The 19,157-nt window shown below is 40.6% G+C and overlaps 2 protein-coding genes across 2 annotated transcripts in view; one reads left to right on the plus strand and one right to left on the minus strand.

The window, feature by feature from the left end:
- Positions 1-19,157, minus strand: part of FLI1 (Fli-1 proto-oncogene, ETS transcription factor) — a 782,157-nt gene that overhangs the window by 230,803 nt on the left and 532,197 nt on the right. The window lies entirely within an intron of this gene.
- The window catches only part of ETS1 (ETS proto-oncogene 1, transcription factor), a 146,905-nt gene continuing 143,231 nt past the window's right edge, over positions 15,484-19,157 (plus strand). The window contains exon 1 of the mRNA XM_042475292.1: positions 15,484-15,542. The gene's annotated coding sequence lies outside the window, so the exon portion shown is untranslated. The remainder of the gene's footprint in view (positions 15,543-19,157) is intronic.

Consider the following 19,157-nt stretch of genomic DNA (forward strand, 5'->3'; position numbering starts at 1 on the left):
CACTGATTTCCAAAATACAAGGGCTTTTTAAAGATCTGAATGGAGTCACCTGTGAGTTACCTGTAAATGGATGAAAAAGCAGAAAGGGTAAAGGTTAGGGTATGATAATGGTATGAAAAAAGACTGAAGGATACACCTGTTCTTGTGTAAGATTCAATATGTATGACTTAAGGAACTGTATTTTGCATCTCTGGGTTGCATGCCTTCAAGTCATTTCCAACCTCTAGACCCCATTTAGATAAAATGACTTGTTGGATGAAAGAAAAACAGAATAATCGATTAAAAAGGACTGGCATGCGCTGTTCAAATATTTGAGAAAATGTTGGGGGATATGATTGTTGTAAATCCTTAAGAACAGAAGAATTAAGATTCACAAACGAAAAAGAAGCTATGAATACAGATACTTATATGGAAGTCAATAAAATTTGGATAACAATTATAAGCATGTATATAAATACAACATTTCTAAGTTTACTGTATTAAATGAATGATAAAGTATGATTGTTTAGTTAATAATAGATTCAACAATTATATTTGAAGTAAGACAGACCAGTTATTTTCAGTAAAAGCAAGAACTGTTAGGAAGGAAATTGATATTTATATTCTTGTATGTTTTTGTTTTTGATTTCTCTATAGTCTATATCTACTAATCTGTCTTATTGTTATATGTTAGTTTTTTGTAGTTTGGTGGTGGCTGTTGTTAGTAAGATTGTGTTGATAAATGTTGCTTTTATCATTTGTGTTGCTATTTAATAAACATTATAGTCAGCCCTTTATATCCACGGATTCCTTATGCACAGATTCAACCATATATATATATATATATATATATATACACCAAAAATCCTTAAGTTATTGACCTAAGTTGATTCTCAGCATTAACTTTATTCTCGAATTGAGTTATTAATTAATTGAATGAGAAAGAGTGCTAAAGAGCCAACGATTTTTAAATATTTCCCAGATGGTTCTCTACCCAAACTCTAGTTTTCTTGGGTGTTTCTTGTTTTGGCTTGGGAAATTGCAAGCTGTAGGTCACAAGAGCCAAACCACTTACTCAAGAGTAATTCTAGTGGAATGAAGTGTGTTAAGTGCTTTTGAGGTTAGCTTGGCCAAACCATGTCTAAAAATAAGAGTGGATCCATATTTCTGAAACCAGATATTTACAAATGTAAATAATTACTAAGTAAATATTTTCATCCAAATAAGGATTTTTTCCTGCCCACAAAGCAACTTAAGAAAGACTTTGGTGCAGTAATATGTGCAAATACAGCCACTCTGTCTAAAAGGAGTTTAAAAATAAAGCAGACCCAGTTCAGAAAACATGCATCCTAGTGATATTATCAATGTCACTATCAGGTGTTTTAAGAAATGCAAATATCTTCCAAATATTTGTTTTGTTTAGTTTCTCATGGCTTTTTGGGGCTATGAGGCCATGTTCTGGAAGAGTTAATTCCTGATGTTTCACCAGCATCTATGGCTGGCATCTTCAGAGAAGATCTGAAGATGCCAGCCACAGATGCTGGTGAAACACCAGGATTTAACTCTTCCAGAACATGGCAACATAGCCCGAAAAATCCACAAAAAACTATGGATGCTGGCTGTGAAAGCCTTCAATTTGCTTTGTTTATTTCATGATTAGATAGTTTAGTTCAGGGTTAGAGACTGCACTAGCTTCCAGGGGATCTAACAGGGCTGCCCTATCACTACTGCTCTGATCTTCCTTGGGGCAAGGAGGGCAATTCCACTCTGTTCTGTCCCTACATCCTCTTTAGCCCAGGAGACACTAAAGGGTTACTTCTGGTTGTAAACAAAAAAGTCTCACCTAGGCCTAAAATGGCTCATTGCAGGCAAAACGTGGCAAACACCTCCAACATCCCCTGGGGGGTATTTGGGGGGCAATTAGGGTACTGAGGGCCTCAACCAAAGTCTTGTGGCTGCATGCAGCCCACAGAGTTACCCCATGGAATAGTCGACCCTAGTTGACCTTTGATATCAATATTAAAAGGGATGTTTGGGTCACATAGCCACTGAGGGCACCCAATGCAAGGAAATAGCCTGTCCAGATAAGGAGATATGGTGAATTTTTTGTGGGTTTTTCGGGCTGTGGCCATGTTCTAGAAGAGTTTATTCCTGATGTTTCGCCAGCATCTGTAGCTGGCATCTTCAGAGAATGCTGACCTGGAAGAGTGTGTGTGTGTGTATGTGTACACACACACACACACTGTGTGACTCTAGGTAGGGAGGAGTGATTCCCATGTTTATCTATGTATTGTTCTGTTGTTGATGGCAGGACCTCAGTGTGGGAGGATATGCTAGCAAACACTAATCCTCTTTGCATATCCTCCCACCCTGAGGCCCTGTCATCACACACACACACACACACACTTCCAGGTCAGCATTCTCTGAAGATGCCAGTCACAGGTGCTGGCAAAATGTCACGAATAACCCTTTCTAGAACATGGCCACATAGCCCGAAAAACCCACAAAAAACTATGGATGCTGGCCATGAAAGCCTTTGACTTCACATGAGTTATGGTGACTTTGGAAGCACTAGCACACATAGACAGGATAGGTCCATGAGGTTGGGATCTGCATAATCCTGTCACATTGGGCAAGGTACTGGGTACTTGCCAAAAGGTTGAGAATCAAAGGGCACTTCCTTCTGAGGATGACACTTCTTTATGTAAGAGATTTGCATTGATTGTCCTGCCATTTCCACACATCACTGGCCATTCTTCCTTCTGGAAAATCCATTCAAACTCCTGGGAAACTGCCCCAGGGCACATTTCAACCTATAAATATGGTCTTTGGGGTACCTTCAATTCACTCTCCAATTAATTTGGAATCTGCTCTCTTTGATTTGGAACCATTATACACAGGCTACACCCTGACTTTTAAAAACGTTACCCAAAAGTCTGTCACGGTTTCCTATTCAAATAAATTCATTCCCCCATTGAATAAAATTGTGGGTGCCCACCCAGGATCCAGTATTTTGGGTAACAACAGGCCACACTTTCCCCAAACCCAATTTAGTTAATTTGAAGATTGTAAGATTTTTGATCATGTTGTAAGGGCAACAAGCCATAACGATGCTGCTAGTCGTTGCATGCAGGTGGTCCTCCTCTGACACTGGACACAGGATAAAGGGTAATAATAAGAAGCTGAGACTATAAGGGAGGGAGAAAAGAAAAGCAAGAGAGGGGCTTCTGATCAGGTGGATGAGAAACTGAGATTTCAAAAATTAATGCAGTTGTTTCTTTCCCATCCCCAATTCCAAGCAGGAACAAGAGGAGGATAGTAAAACCACAGGTTACTGCTTTCAGCATCATTCTGATAAAGCTTTTAGAACAGCCCCTTAACTTATATTTAAACAGCAATTTAACAGAAACTGAATAGCTTTCATTCCTCCTTTGTAGCTTAAATGTAACCAAATTGGATTTTTTAAAAAGGCTTAGTAATGGTTAACTAAACACACCATCCCTTTCTATTACAGTAATTTTACTGAGAAGACAATTTGCAAATCCTTTATTTCTGAAGACCCAGCATCTGTAGCAAGGAGGACTATTTTAATGTCACACAACCTCCTTTCTCTCCCCTTTGCGCACAAGGAGGCGATTTCCAATGGATCCTCTGCATGTGCACAGAGTAGAGTCTAAGTGCTCTTTTGCTGAATAATGCATAGCATTCTGGCAGACAGACACAGCTAAGTGGCCACTGAGAGACAAATGTCTTGGGAGATGACATCTTAATGCAGCCTTCCTCTCTGTGGCATGCTGGTGATGGTTTTAGCACATCCACTAACTGTGATGAGCAGTAAGGCTCAATTTCCTCACCACTCCCACACATTTCCATTTCTGACTCAAAGTTCAAGTCTCCCAATTAATAATGCAAGCCTTCATTAAGGCCTGTCCATTGTTATCAGCTATTATGTGGCTTTGGCTGGTCACTGGCCTTTTAGGGGAGGAAAGTTCTTCCACCTTTCTCCTACAAATTGAATAGTTCCCACTGATGGACCTGACACCCACCTGAGGCAAATTATTCCAATCCAATCCTGAACTCAAGTTAGAGTGCATGGATGTGGGTTTCTCAACTCTATCATCATAACCAGAACTTGGAAAAGTTACTCGATTTGGACTTTCCCCCCAGTATCATCCAGCCAATATGGCCAGTTGTGGTCATAATACTTTGTGAAGTAGGTTATGCTGAGAATTGGGTGGATCAAGGGAATGAAAAACACAAGGTAACTTTGGGCCTTTGCACACTACACAAGTATAGTGTTATATCCCACTTTTGCTTCCATGTTTTAATCCTGTGGAATCCTGTGGATTGTGGTTTGGTGAGGTACAAGAGCTCTTTGGCTGACAACTGGATGAGAATCCTTCCTAGTGTTCTAAGTGTGTCAAATGAAAGGGCCTCAAGATCACCTTAAAAACTTTATGGTGGAATAAGGATTCAAACCTCAATCTTCCAGACCAGAGTCTGACAACAGTGACTATGGAGTTTATCACATGGGAGAAATTTCTCTTTGGTGCGTTACAGACCGGCGGACTGCAGTGGTCTGCTGCCGCCGCCGCTTCCACCGTCTGGGATCCGCAGCCTTTAAATGGCGCGGTTCCCAGATGCTGCCGAGAAGGAGCGCGGAAATCGTGCTCCTTCTCAGGCCCCGGAAGAGGCACCACAAAGCGCAAGGGGCGCATTTGTGGCGTGATTTCCGGGGCGACACATGCGGATGCAATGCGTCCAGCACGTAAAGATGGTGGCACCTGTGTGTATAGGGTGCCGCCATCTTTACGCTCCCATCACGTGCTAGGGGTGAGGCCGGTATGGACGCTAGATCCTCGGCCAACCCCTAGCACGTGACGGGGGCATATTAAAGGCCCGTTTATAACGCGCCTTTATTTCGAATGAAAAGAAAGTGGGGACAGAACACATTCACATAAATTCGCTACTTCCACGACTTTATGTGAATTCAAATTGCGTTCGAACTGACTTCCCATTGCCCGAAATTGCGTGTGATCACCTCTCATGCAATAACATGAAACCCCATGATTGCGTTAGGACTGACTTCCCATTGTCCGAAATTGCGTGTGGTAGTCTATCATGCAATAACGTGAAACCCCATGATTGCGTTCAGATTGCCATTGGATTATACTTCCAATTTCCCTTGTCTGATAACGTCCTAAAATAACTGACTCTCACCTAGGTGTTCAGCTGAGCCTACATTTTGTCTCTCATAATGGTAAAATGTGAAGATTTTGTGAAGGCCAATATACATTGTGGTAATTTATAGGAATGGGACATATGCCCCTCCAACCTCCAGCCAAAGGAGACTCCAAAAATGCAGTCAGTCTGTGTTGTTGATCCATATCAAGAAACTTATTTCAAAAATTTAAATCTCCACCAGGAGCTGGTCTTTGGTAAAGCTAATGCTGTTCATAACAGAACCATCCCAATATATTTTGCCTTATGATCTCACACTAATCTATTGCTGCTGGGAAAACCCATTTCTCTATTTCTGACACAGAGAGGGAAAATGGAAACTTAATGGGTTGGCATCTCTGTTAATCATAATCATCACCATCCTAATCATCATCCTAACATTCAACCCTGAGATCCTGACTTCCCTACATTGCTGCACTTTATGAGATTGGTTGTCTTATGCCTTGTTAGACCACTTGATGGTAGGGTCTACTTTCATTGGAAGCAGCTTTCCTAAGTCCAAGGGAAGAGATCTCTGCCATCACCTACTTGATCTTCTTTGACTGATGCTGAACCTGAAGTCTCCTGCAAGCAAAGTACATGCTCTACCAGTAACCTTCCTAATTCCCTTTTGACCTGGATGGGGAATACACTAGCCCTATAGATGGACTGTAGTACACCCCCAGGGAAATAGTTATGGAAATCATCAATGCAGAAGCAAATTATTTTCTCTTTGATTATTGCTATGCAGGAGGAAGAAAGACAGGATGTCTTGCTGCCATATATTCCAATCTTTATCCTGGGGACTGCAGGCAAATGGAGAAGCAGAGACACCTGTAATCCAGATGTGAGCCCCAGCCTCATAGAGGACAACATCTGCACCATGTGCCAAATGCCAATTGCTTTGATTCTAAGTGGGATAGGAAGAAGGCACTCCACTAAGACTAGATAAGACCACAAGGAAATCTGTTCTGTAGAAATTCCCCCCTGGTACTGAACTCCTTTCATTCTCTGCAGGGCTGATCCACCTATGAAACAGATTTGGCAGTTGGGTGCAGCTATAGTTCAACAGGAAGAGCAACAACACAAACCCCTCTGTGACATCAACAACAGTTGAAGTGTGTGTCCTATTCCTGCTTGAGGTTGGAACTCTAAAAGGAGAAAAGGGTGGAAATATATTCCCCCCTCCAAAAACAAACACAAAATCTCCCTGTCTTATGCTCTAAAATAACTATGAGTACTTAGCACTTAAGATAGTATTCTCTAGTATTCAAAACACTTTGCAACACTAACAGAGAAGTATCATTCTATGTCTCCATAGCCTGATATAGACTAATGGCATCATCCACCAAGATCCACCAGAGCCCTTTGGAAATTTAAGTTTATAAAGTCATAATTCTGCATCTGGCTATGGAGACGTAGGGAGACATTTCTCCAGTTCTCCGTTTCCCCTCTGCATTATCTCTAGCAGCCACTGAATGGCTGTGTGGGATGGATATTATTTGTTTTAACAGCAAATTGTAAGTTTGGGATACCAGTCTTCACAACAACCAAGAAAGACATGTACATGGACCTGTTGGATTCCACTTACATATGTCCATTTGAAACACCTGCTGCTTCATGATGCATGTGTACTTCAGAGGAAAAACTATTGATGGTGATATTTTATGTGTAAATATAATTCCATTCTCTATGTCTTGAGAAGAGATATCTGGGTGTTGTTGTTTTTTCTAGACCACCATGATGCCCAGGCAGAGTCTTAGGAAATTATCACATGGGAAGCAAGTGTCCTCCTCCCATCTTTAAATCATTTCATTCAAACAATCAGAGGGAATATTATCACACCGCCTCATGCTCATCATTCTTATTCAATTGGTAAACAGTAATAATAATAATAATAATAATAATAATAATAATAATAATTTATTAATAGCCCACCTTTTCATGGGGGAATCAAGGTGGGTTCCAATCACAGAAACTCCCGTTAATACCCAATTACACATCCATTACTGTTTACTGATGGAATAAGAATGGGATAAGCATGGGATGTGTGTGATAATTTTGCCCCCAATCGCCGAATGAAACAATTTAATGGCGGGAGGAGGACACTTGCTTCCTCCGTGTGATAATCTGTGATAAAATAGACAGTTACATTGAGGACTGTGGCAAGTCAGGAGTGCCAAAAAACCTCAGGTTATCTGTCTCAGGTTATCCAGCTCATACGAAGGCCAGCCACACTCCACATGACTCCCTTCTTCTATGTAGAATTTAAGAGTCAGCTTGGAAAAGTAGGTAGAATGTAAAGGACAGTTTGGGCAGGGATATAGCTAGAATTTTAGGAAGGGGGGTCCAACCATTATAATGGGGCTTGGGTGCAGCAGTGCGGCAGCACACACTATTCATTTTTCTAATGGAAGAGGAGTCCGGACCCCAAGACCCCCCCCCCCCCGCTACCCCCCCGGATTGGGAAAGTTATTTTGCAGGCTACATCTCCCAAAATCCCAATTGCCTATGGGATTCTGGAATTTGTAGTCCAAAAAAAGTACTGTATCATTCCTAATCACTGTTTTAAGCATGGTAATCAGACTGCAAACATGAAAAGAGGATGGGGTTTCAATATAGTTGTTGTTTGGGAACAGTTGTGTGGAAAATGACATTTTCCACTTCTCTTTTCCAGGCAACTACTAAAAGTACAGTAGCCCTGTTCTTTGCTTCCTGTAACTGCCATAGAGACTGGGTGACCTTCTGTGTGGTGCTATCCAGGTTTTGGAATAGACTGTCCAGAGACACATTGTCACAGTCAATGGGTAAAACAGTGTTAATTCCTAAATTGGCTCTACACTTCCATATTTTCTTTCAGAGATGCCCCTTCCTCAGTGTGAAACACTATTAAAAGCCTAATTTTAATTTGCAAGCCACTTTGCAGACCCAGTGTTGTCACTAGGGTTGGCATCACTCAGTGCAGTAACTCATGGTGTCACCCTCCCCATTGGGTTCCTCCCAGACCACACCATACAGAATCCTTAGTAATGTGTTTGTACTAATGTTAATCATAAATCGTAATGCCCGCATATCACTGAATGTCGATGGTAATAATTCTGACCTGAACAACTAGCAAAATTAAAATTATCTTATGCACAACCTAAATGCATTGGCATGTGCATAGTTTCATGTGGTTAAAGCGAACATTTGGTAAGATGTGATGTTATTAAAGAAATTTTAAAAGAATAAAAAATAAACTTTAAAATTTAAAATTTATTTTTAAAAAACTTGGGTCCTGTCCTTTTTTCCCCCATTGAGCATCACCCCAAAGACAGATATTTGGGGAGCAATGGTGTAAGTCCCTCCAGGGTGTCACCTGGTGCACTCTGCACTCCCATACCCTAGTGATGCCAATTTTGGATGGTACGGAAAACACATACCCCCCACATGTCCTAATGTTGCAGGGATGTTCTCTATTAATCTTCTGTCATACCATGTTGCTTTTAAAATGTCCTGGTTTCACACTCTTACTCCTACTTTATCCTTTTATCATTAGAGTACATCAAATGCTGCAAACTGAGTTCAGACTGCAAAAGTGGTTTGCACTCAGTTAACTCAGCAGGGAAGAGAAGGGAGAAGGAGTGAAATTTGTCCTTCCCAGTGGGCTCAGGCAAATGCAAACTGCTACATCCTCTCCTAGTTTGTGAATTCTTCCTCACTAATAACATTTGCCATTTGGACCACAACCTGATGTTGCTCAGCCATATATGTCTCACTTTTCATCTTTGAAATATTGGAGAATCTGTAAACTTAGATCTTAAATGAATGACTAGATAGAGCTGTATGCACAGACTCCAGAAGCAAAATAATACAAACTCCAAACAAAAGAAGCTACATTTCTTTGAAAGAAAGATAAATACAAAAATAACCAGACCTGAATATTAAAAGTGCCTTAAGTTGAGAATCTCTTGAGTCTCTATATTGGGAGAAAAGTGGGATATAAGAAAATGATGATAATGATGATCTATACAAAACCACATTTTACCATGGATAGCTGTGTCCAAGTGTAGACTTGAATCTTAGACCTTGATCTCTTGGACTAGTCCACAAGAGATGTTATATTGAGGAGGGAACAAGCTTGTTTTCTGTTGCTCCAGAGAACAGGACCCGGAACAATGGATGCAAACTCCAGGAAAAGAGATTCCAGCTCAACATTAGGAGGAACTTCCTGACATTAAGGGCTGTTTGACAGTGGAACAGACTCCTTCCGCGGAGTGTAGTGGAGTCTCCTTCTTTGGATGCCTTTAAACAGAGGCTGGATGGCCATCTGTCAATGGGGATGCTTTGATTGAGAGTTCCTGTATGGCAGAAGGGGGTTCGACTGGATGGCCCTTGTGGCCTCTTCCAACTCTATGATTCTATGACAATTGGTAATGCTCAGTTGACCAGGATTCTATACTACCTGAACCCCAAAGCCTGAAAAAGATACTTTTCTGGATTACATTTTTCATAAATCTCTAAGCTTGGATGCCCATTGTTCTCATCTTAAAAAGTGCTCTCATCTATAGTTTGCCCTGACTAACCCACAAGCTTCTAACTGCCAGCCAATCTCTGGAGCTGACGGTGTATATCCCAATTGCTAAAGATATATCACCTGTTGACAGAATGTGTACCATCAACTCATGCTTCTTGTTAGGCCAAATGTTGAACAGGGCTTATCAACTTTCTGGTGCTAGACTCAAAGTTCCACACAACCCTAATATTTTACAAATGTAAGAGTTGGTTGTGCCAGTGACATTCCCTTTAGTTTTACTGGATGGGTTTGTGTAAGAAACAGCAGCCATATTTCAGCCTTTATGAATGATTCAAAACAGCAATATTACTCAATAGGAAGGACTTACTGAAAGCAAAGAGACACTTTCCCCTGCAGCCTTGTTATTTTATCCCATTACTTCTAGGACAAAACTCCTAACTAGGAATAGCCCAAAATATTTTGCCGCCCAAAGCAGAGCAAAAATGGCACCCTCCTTCTACCCACCTAATTCAATCTTCATTAATAGCTAAGGCTCACCCAGTTATCGTGTCACCTGGAAAAGAAAATCCCCAAAGCTCTTCTCCCTTGCCGTGTTAGAAATCATTAAACATTTTTACAACAAAGAGTGGACAATTTGCTGCCCTTTCAGGACAGCCAAAAATAGCTGCCTGGAACAGCTAACTTGCCTTGTTGCTTATACGGCCAGCCTTGCTCTTAGCTGAAGTCACAATCTCAAACATGTTTTATCTGTGGCTGTTATATCTGAATACCAACTTTACCAGGAGCTACAGGCAGTTTGAAATCTGCCCCCCCCGCCCCGCACCTCACAAATACACCTCAAAGACATTTTGATACAATCTGCTGGCTGGGTTATCTTCCAGAAATATAAAAGAGACATCCCGATTATATATCAAATGCTGGATAAGCTCCATTCTTATGGCGCTCATCTTTGAAAGATGCTTTGCATCAAAGGCCAGCCAGACTACAGAGCCCTTTGAATGATTTCCTGAATGAAAATAGCCTCAAGGAATGGTGGACTCTTTATAGGTCTGTGGGCTTAAATGGTAAGGTATATTCATCCTGCCTGCTGTGAGATGATGCATTTCACCACATACAGGCCAAATGTGCAAACCCTTAGACTTTAAGAAGATGGAATGTGATTCCATATTCACTGGACCAAAACTATTGTGTTGGGTAATAAAATTAAATGTGCATTTGATCTTGGTATTCATCCCATTGTATCCTACTATCAGGAGCCAGTGTGGTGTAATGGTATGAGTGTAGGACTGTGACGTGGTGACACTAGAGCTCAAGATCCCCACTCAGCCATGGAAACCCACCAGGCGACCGTGGGCATATCACACTCTCTCAGCCTCAGAGGAAGGCAATGGCAAACCTCCTCTGGAAAAAACTTGTCAAGGCTGTCCCAAAGCAGATTCACCTTGGGATCACCGTAAGTCAGAAACAACTTGAAAGCACGTAACAACAGCAACACTACCCATTCTCTGAGGTTGAGGTAGGTATGAGTGATACTTCAGCAAGATGTCCTCTGGTGGACCCATGCCATGTAGTGGCTAACTTCAGAAATGCAAGCTCCAATGGTTCAGAAAGCTCCATTCAAATGAATGAATAAATTTATTATGACTTTGCCCTTGTGGCTCTGGAGAAATTATCAATTAGTCATTCAGAAAACTTAGGGCCCGTACAGACAAGCCAAAATAAAGCTGCTTCTGGTCACTTTGGAGATAGGCTGTTTAAATGATGCATGTGTCCTAAGAGTCTGGAAGCCATGCCAAAGACATGCTCCAGTCCTAAGTGTGAGAGCAGCCACCAGGAAGGCCATCTCCCATGTCTTCACCAAACAGGCCTGTGATGGTGGTAGGACTGAGAGAGTGCCCTCTGTTCTTATTATTCAGGCAGAGTTGTCTTGGGTGCTGCAGTATGTCACCTGGTTACAGGGATGTGGTCTCACAAAGTGGTAGAAGAGGCATACCCATTGGTCTGAGCACTGGCTTGTGCTGTGTTATGTGGTTTGTTGAGATGTGTGTGTGTGTTATGTGTCCTCAAGTCATTTCCAAATTATGGCAACCCTAAGCCAATCCTACAATGGGGTTTTCTTGACAAGATTTGTTTAATGGAGATTTGACATTGCCTTCCCCAGAGGCTGAGAGCATGTGACTTGCCCAAGGTCACCCAGTGGTTTCATGGCCAAGCTGGGAATTGAACTCTGGTCTCCAGAGTTGTAGTACAACATTTGATATCAATGAATTAGGGCTTGTCTACACAGTTTACAAACTCATCATTCTATCTGAATAGACTGCAATCTGGCCACATATGATTCACAGGAATTGGACTTTTTTTTTTTTTGCCCAGGAGTGTGTGTGAAAAACTCCATGAAAACGATTCATGGCTTTCACTGGTGTATCTGCAGGTTTTCATGAGGATGTGCATTACTGAACATGTGAACATGTCTGTCCACTTCATATGGATTCGCGTGGCTGCAAATCTTCAGCAGAGGGAGGCAAATAGGTTTCAATTTTCACAGGAAAATGAAGATAATTAAGTGTTGATATGAATGTGCAAAAATCCACAGTAGTTCTCATGATACACTTTAGTGTAGACAGGATGAAGGTTGTTTATTTAGGATTATCAGTTTAGGATTGTCCTAGATCCTGAGGTCTCTGGGCCAAAATGTAAGGTCTATGAGGAAAATCCTAGTGGTATCATTAAGTGCCATGCATTAAGTACCAGCCATAGTTGCTCTCAGCTTGTCACTCTGTATATTTTCCTATCTGGAAATTAAGAAAGAAGTCCTAGCTAAAGGGGTTGTTCTCAGATCAAGGTGAAATCAGATTATTCTTTCTGATTTACCTAGGAGATTATTACATTAGCGTTGCTGCTGGGATAGACCCAGGATGTATCTTTCTTAAGGTAGATCTTACTGCATTCATCCATTGCCAGGCAGTAGGCAGTCTGTATGCAACCTGGGTTTCTCTCGCAACTTTTCGAGAATGGGAGATATATAGAAATATAGATATATTAAGGAAACCAACATACCAGGAGGCTTACACAGCAACTGGTCAAAAGTAGGAGAAAAAAACCCCAAACAAATAGGTATACTATAGATCACTAGGTACGAATGTTAATGGATAAAGGAATGCTACAAAAATTCTAAACCTATATATATATATATATATATATATATATATATATAATTAAACGATTGTAAATGAACATGAAATGATTATGAAATTGATATAGGAGAATAACAATTGTAAATAAAGAGTTCAACCAAAAAAAAAAAAAAAAAACACCTTGCAAGGATATAAGGTGCTGCAATGACAAATTCTTCAGTTTACTCTGGTGACTTTATGAAAGTCAATATAGGGTGAATATCCCAATAAAAAGCCCAGCAATGCTGGCAGTGTCATGGAGAACCAGGATAAGTCACCTTGCAAAGATTACACTGTGATGGTATTTCCAAACTGTTGGTAATCAAGTTAGTAGTGTAAAACTGGTAGTAGAAACACTGGTAGCATTAGTCCAAGTAGCACTGATACTGTCAATGGTATCAGACAGCTACCTCCAGAGTTTTGAGGTCGTTTCGACTTAATTGTCTTCTTCAGTAATGTTGTAACATTTCAATTCCGGATTACAATTCAGGAAGATGTGGTTCCAATAAGCTATTCCTTGCTTCTAAATATGTAAAATTAACACACATTAACAGAAAAAAATATTCAGTAATCACAAAGAAAACAACCAATATATCGTTCCTTGCAAATATAAACTGCTTACCCATATTTTAGGCCATATTCAGCTTGCAAGTAACAAAATGCATGAGTGCAGACTGATGGTAACTAGTAGTGCTAAAATACCCTTACTTCTAAATAGCCTGCAGGTGGATTATTCATATATAGCATTTCTTAAAGGAACATGAATATATTGTAAGAAAACTAAATCTCCCAAATCTTCAGGTGTCTCAAGAACCAGAATGGATGACTAAAGAACTTTCAACTGAGCTAAATTTTAAAGGAGACATGTACAAGAAATTAAAAAAAAAAGGGGGGGTGTCACCAAATGCACAGAATGAACTCAGGCTTGCTAGAGAGGTTAACAACTATAAAAGGGCTTTTTTGGTTATGTCCTTAGTAAAAGGAAGAAGAAGGAAACGATAGGGCCACTGCGTGGAGAAGATGGCAAAATGCTAACAGAAGACAGAGAAAGGGCAGAATTACTCAAAACCTTATTTTGCTACAGTCTTCTCAGAAAAGGCAAAGGGTGCTCAACCTGAGGATAATGGAGCAGAGGACAGAATAGGGGAATTTCAGTACAGAATAAATAAAGAGATAGTAGAGGAATACCTTGTTAATCTAAATGAATGCAAGTCTCCAGGACCAGATGAACTACATCCAATGGTATTAAAAGAGCTGGAAAATGTAGTATCGGAGCCATTGGCAATCATATTTGTGAACTCCTGGAGAACAGGAGAAGTCCCAGCAAACCGGAGGAGGGCAAACATTGTCCCCATCTTCAAAAAGGGGGAAAAAGAGGATCCCAACAATTATCGTCCACTTACTCTGACATCAATCCCAGAAAAGATTCTGGGGCAGATCATTAAACAGAGAGTCTGTGAACATCTAGAAGGCAATGCCATAATCACAAAAAGGTTAACCCTTTGATGTATCTACAAAAGTAAAACAATTTAAGGTTAACCCTTTGATGTATCTACAAAAGTAAAACAATTTCATTTGGACTACAATTGGCATGTTTTACCGATACAGCACCCTAAAGGTTTTTCCACGTGTAACAGTAAAATTTCAGTGTCCTCTGCCTAAGAAGGGGCTGTTAACCTCATAAAAGATAGAGTTTGAATTAATTAAATGTAAACTACTTTTTCACTTTGAATGCAGTCTGCAGCAATTGAAGCAAACTAAAGACAAAGGGGAAAAGTAGGAGTAGGAGAGAGAAACTGGGACATTTTAAAGGCAAATAAAAACTGGGATGGCAGAGGATTGATCAGGACTGTCTTTGCCAAATCAGGATAATTGAGGGCATGAATGATGGTTATTTTTGATATACTGTACATAATAATAATAATAATAATAATAATAATTTATTTATTTATATCTTGCCTCTCCCTTCTGGGATCTAGGCAGGTAACACCAGACATGTGTATATTTTGTATACTGTATATTGTATTCTGCATGTATTTTTTATTTGTATTTTATATTTGCATTGTTGTTTATGCAAAGGCCATTGGCCAAAAGCAATGAAATTTGGCTTGACTTGAATGATGGTTATTTTTACTGCAGGAATATGACAACAAAATGAACTACGCACAAGTCAGGAGAGTTAGTGCCGAAACTACAAGTCATCTTTTCTAAGGGCCTAAAAACAAAATGGAAACATTTCATCCAAATGGGCCACTGGAAAAGGCAGGCAGAGGTTTTAAGATGATTTGGTTATTGTAGCTGCAGTCATTGCATGTGTGTCTTTTTAACATGGCATACATTGGAAAGAGAATTTCATTTGGATGAGCTGCTGGTTCGTATAATTGCATTTGCCAGTGGCATTGTGCCAGGCTTCTTTGCTGTGCTGCGGCTGGTGTGTCGAGAGACCGAGATTGCTTTTTCCAGCTGCCCCTTGACTGATGCCATGACCACACCCCTCCTCCTATTCGAAGAGGCGCCTCTGCTAGAAACATTTTGGTATTTCCATCCTCTTTAGCTCCAGCGAAGAGAAATCCACCAGGTAGTTGGACAGAGCCTTGAGCCAAGCCTGGATACAAAACCTCTCTCAAACGCCAGCAGCCCTTTCTTCTTCCCAGGCAAGTAAAGCCAGGTTTTCCTCTAGAAAACCTTTACTGTAGGCCATTTGTTCCTATTTCTTTTCTTTGGAGATGGTGAGGCCCTGAAGGCGTTGGGGACCTTGTCAGTCTACTCTGCCCCTGACCCTTGCCAGCTGTTAACCTTTCCTCCTGGAACTCAGGCTGGTTGCAGATGTCAGGGCAGGGTTGCTATTTGGGACTGAGGACTTCATTCAGATTCGTACTTCATAGATATCACACAGGCAAAAAATATAAAGGAAATACGCTTGCTGTTGGGCTCCTGGTGGCAGAGCTAGATGCTTAATATTTCAGGCTTTAAAAACATGAATGGGTAACTTTCTGCATTTAGTTGTTCTTGCTGTTATCATTATTAATATTTTGTACTGTATTTCTGTCTGGATAATTTGTTTTACAATTGTATCACAGTAGTTTTAATAGTTGGATTACTCCTCTGTGTGTGTGTACCAGATTGTATGTTTTGACAGGGCTAACTGATTTCTGGTCTTCTTGTTGTTTTTTGTAAAGTACCACACTGATGGATGTGTGTGTGTGATTTATTGTTTTTGTTACTGTTATTGCTTTATTCATTCATTTTTGGCTAAATCCATTTGCTGTTCCTAACAAGAGTAAACCCACTGGATCAACAGGAATTTGCAAGTCAACACCTCTGAAGGTTTATTCACAGGGTCTACTCTACTTGAATTTAAGCCTTTATGTTTTCTGTCTGTCTTTGAAGCTTTCCAGTTACACTGTCCCCTGTATCAGGGGATAGAAATATTTACGTAGAGGCATTTGCTTTTACAGCCATTGTTTGGAGCAGGTGATTCCTTTGGATACCTCCTACTTGACCCATCTCTGCCCTTTCATCCACGCCCCACTTCTCACCCAACTTATTCAAACTGACAAGTGTAACACAGGAGCATCACCATCTGAGACTACATGTGAAAAGGATCTAGGAGTCCAAGTAGACCACAAGTCGAACATGAGTCAACAGTGCGATGTGACAGCTAAAAAGGCCAATGCAATTTTAGGCTGAATCAATAGAAATATAGTGTCTAGATGAAGGGAAATAACAGTGGCACTCTATTCTGATTTGGTCAGGCAACACCTGGAATATTGTGTCCAGTTCTGGGCACCACAATTTTAAAAGGATGTTGAGAAATTGGAGCATGTCCAGAGGGAGACTAAAATGGTGAAGGGTTTGGAAACCATGCCCTACGAGGAACGACTTAGGGAGTTTGGGTTGTTTAGCTTGCAGAAGAGAAGGTTAAGAGGTGATATGATAGTCCTGTTTAAATACTTGAAGGGATGTCATATTGAGGAGGGAACAAGCTTGTTTTCTGCTGCTCCAGAGAATAGGAGACAATGGAGTAATGGATGCACATTCCAGGAAAAGAGATTCCAGCTCAACATTAGGAGGAACTTCCCGAGGGTAAGGGCTATTCAACAGTGGAACACACTCCTTCCTGAGAAGGTAGTGTAGTCTCCTTCCCTGGAGGTCTTTAAACAGAGGCTGGATGGCCATCTGTCAGGGATGCTTTGAGTGAGAGTTCCTGCATGGCAGAATGGAGTTGGACTGGATGGCCCTTGTGGTCTCTTCCAACTCCAGGATTATATGATAAGACTGACCTTTGACCAAAATACAATAAATGGGTTAGACTACATGCCCAGCTCCAGGGAAGCAGGACTACACACCTCCCCAAATTCTACAATGCTTTAGGTAGAAAGTTGCCTATGATTGAACCTTAATAACTCCTCTTATGTTCAATGTCATGCTTGCAGCCATGAAAGGGGTTTAAAAATAAATAAACTGGCAGTCACAAAAGTTTCATATTTTCCCCCCAAGACTGTAACAAACTAAAGCTAAACCTTCTCACCTGCAATGGATCCACTCTGGATCATGCTTCTGTGCCTTGTTTTAAAAAAACCCCACACACTTTCATTCATTTAGTCTTTCCAAACATCCTCTCTCCCCTGCCAGCCTCTTATGCATAATATTCTAGAAAAGTTTAAAGAGCATCATGGGGAAAGTGTGTATTAAGGGTTTTTAAATTTCTGTATTATTCTCTGCCTCAGTGTGTTGCATGCAGCTAGTCCTCAAACTCTTGCAGTCAGATTCTCAAAGGCCTCTACAAACCACCTAAACTTCAGCATGGCTGTCGGCAGCATGATTTGAGAATCAAGCTGTTCTTTGTTGTTAAATGGAAGCCGATAGTAACAACTTGACCCTCTAAATGTTGAAGGATTTGGGGAAATTTTTACACAGAGCAAACACACTAAAGATCCTGTCTGATCTTGGAATCTAAGCAGGGTCAGCCCTGGTTAGTCCTTGGATGGGAGCCTGCCAATGAATACCAGGTGCTGCAGCCTATATTTCAGAGGATGTTAACTGGAAAAACCACCTCTGCATATTCTTTACCTAAGAAAGCAATGGAATTCATTGACCCACCATTAATTGACAGACAACTTGAAGGCACATATAATAATAGTAATAATAATAAAGTTTATTTATATTTTCTGCCTCTCTGAAGATCGAGGCGGGATTACAACAATAAAATAATACAGGATAATACAAATACTAATACAATCAATAAAACACAACTACCTATACATGCACACAAACACACACATGCGTGACACATCCACACATGTAATTGTACCGGAAAATATTGGGAAAGCCACTTGGAGATGTGGGCTATCACTAAAGGAAGAAATCTTTGATGCTTTAATGGCATTTCAGCAGCTATGCCTCTGAACGCTGTCACTTTCATCTCTTAGGTGTCTGCAGACAGATGAGTTGTGGCTAATTAAGTGGAGGAAATACACAGAGATTGTAACGAAACAGAGTCAGTAGTTCACTTGGAAATGGACCTGACCATTCCTTTGGCATTTGCAATCTGGATTCTTTGATTTAAAATGAAATGTGCAAGAGTGTGTGTGTGTGTGTGTGTGTGTATGTAAATTTTGCATAGAATAAGTCTTGCAGTGCAAAGATTTTCCCTGGTCCACAATTCTTCTCATCTGGGTTTCTCTACATTCAAGACACACATCTTCTGGTCATTATTTGGACTATTTTTTAAATATTCTTTCCATCTCAAGATATGAACAACCAGTCTCCAGCCACCTAACTACTATATGCACAAGCACACCCATTTCTCAGTGATGTAGTTTTGGAAACGTATGTGTATGAAATCATCTTGGTGACTTCCCCAAGGCAGGAAATATTGTGGAACAGGGGCCTGGAACACACATTGGAATCACATCACATGCTACTATAGCAACAGGAGAGGATGCAGAACTTAAGATGGAGGGTACACTCTTTTTTTTTTTTTTTTGACAACCATTCTATTCTGGGGATCATGCCTATTTTTGCAGCCTCCAAGCATGGCTAGCTTCTGAAATCAGTCAAGTTATTTTAACTCAAATTAATTGGAGAAGCTACATTTTAATAGGAGGGGCACACATTTCCAGATCTTTTTCAGATGATGGAAAATGTAATTTTGGGACAACAAATCCCAGAATCCCCCAGCTGACATGGCCACTGGCTGTAGCGGGTAAGAAATTGAGGAAACTGTGGTCCAAATATGTGGCTTTTCCACAATTTGCTCATTTCTT

This window comes from Sceloporus undulatus, chromosome 6 (genome assembly GCF_019175285.1).
Source record: "Sceloporus undulatus isolate JIND9_A2432 ecotype Alabama chromosome 6, SceUnd_v1.1, whole genome shotgun sequence".
NCBI classification, from domain to species: Eukaryota; Metazoa; Chordata; class Lepidosauria; order Squamata; family Phrynosomatidae; genus Sceloporus; species Sceloporus undulatus.